Consider the following 1,683-nt stretch of genomic DNA (forward strand, 5'->3'; position numbering starts at 1 on the left):
GCGTGTGCGTGTGCGTGTGCGTGTGTGTGTGTGTGTGCGTGTGTGTGTGTGTGTGTGTGTGTGTAAATCATTATGCTTTAAAGACTTATTATGCAGATTAATTAGAATTATGTACTCATATTAAAATATTTTTAATTCGCGATACTTTCTGGAGTAATCAAAATTGGCCAATAATATTGTATATAATTTTTGCATTATATATTTTATTTAATTCGTTTTGAGTAAAAATTGTGCTTATTTATTAATTTTATTTGTTTTTGTAATAAATTTGCCAAGCTTATACTTATTTTTTATCGTTTATCCATCTATAATTTGCACGTGATAAAATCTCTATTAACAGTTACATACAACTTGTCGCTATAAATTGTCAGTTATTTATATAAATAAAGGATAAAGTTAGCTGAGCAGTTAATTAAAATTTTTAGTATCATTTTAGTTTTGAAAGTTATAATATATAACAACTCAATACGCATATATATTATAAATACGCATATATATTACGCAATTACGAACTCATATGAATGTGATTGGTTAACTTTGATCACTTTCAACTCGAAAGTTATTATGTTCTTGACAGTTTTGTATTAAGATTTGTAACTATGATGATTAAATCAAAGTTTAAAGATTTCCAGAATATTCTTATCAAAATTTTGTCATGAAGATTCTGTATACGTCGCATAAAACCTCAGTGCATTAAGGATCGTTGTGGCGGGGCAATGAAAGAATATTGCATCGCGCCACCGCTCTTCGACGACGTTTCCCTCTTTCTTGCATGAAGATTACGCTAGATCTCTCTTAGGTTGCTTTCCTCCTTACTTCAGCTACAGAAGGCACTTTGTGAGACGCTTCTTTAATGAGCGCACGCTTTTTTGGCGGAAAGTATTAAAGCAAATTTAATTTGCCATTGAAGTAGCTTGTTTTGCTGCGTTTGCTTATTATTGCTTACATCGTAATGGAAGACAATGTTCCACACTAATGCACTATAAACTGATTTTCGTACTAGAATTGTTTGTTTATATTTAAATAATAAAAAATTTAAATTATAATTAATAATTCAAGTATTAATTTGTATATCAAAGATAGGAACTGTTAGTTGTATTATAATAATTACATGTGAAATTTAAAAAATGTAAAAAATTTACAATAGAATGAAAATATAAAAATGAAATTCTTAATGAATGGCTTTATTTCAAAATTGGCAGCTTTTATAATTTATAGATTATATTTGTATGTAATTTAGTTTATGAATATATTTTGAATGGAAACTATTTGATACACTTGCGTTATTTCACTTATGTTTGTATAAGATCGCTGACATGTTTTTGCTTTTTTTTTTTATATTATAGAATGTTATTTTGGAACATTTTTAGTTGTAAGTGAATAACAGCACATGTGAATAGCAGCACATGTGTTGGCGTGAACAAAATATTTACCGCTATACTTTTTTTATGTATAAAATATATTTCTAAAAATCTGACACTTTGACGCAGTTTTTATCGCAGAATTTAAATTAAGATGCTAAGCTTTTTTCTGTCCGCGTAAAAATGAAATAGTGAGGGAACCGGGCCAGCCGTACAAATCATTCCAAGTTTTCGCGCGAGTTCAGTGAGCTTTGAAACGGTTCGTCCGATCGGGCGTAAAATTGCTATGATATAGAGGTGAGAGGAATCGGCGGTACACCAA

This window comes from Atta cephalotes (assembly GCF_000143395.1).
Source record: "Atta cephalotes unplaced genomic scaffold scaffold00006, whole genome shotgun sequence".
Lineage (NCBI taxonomy): Eukaryota > Metazoa > Arthropoda > Insecta > Hymenoptera > Formicidae > Atta > Atta cephalotes.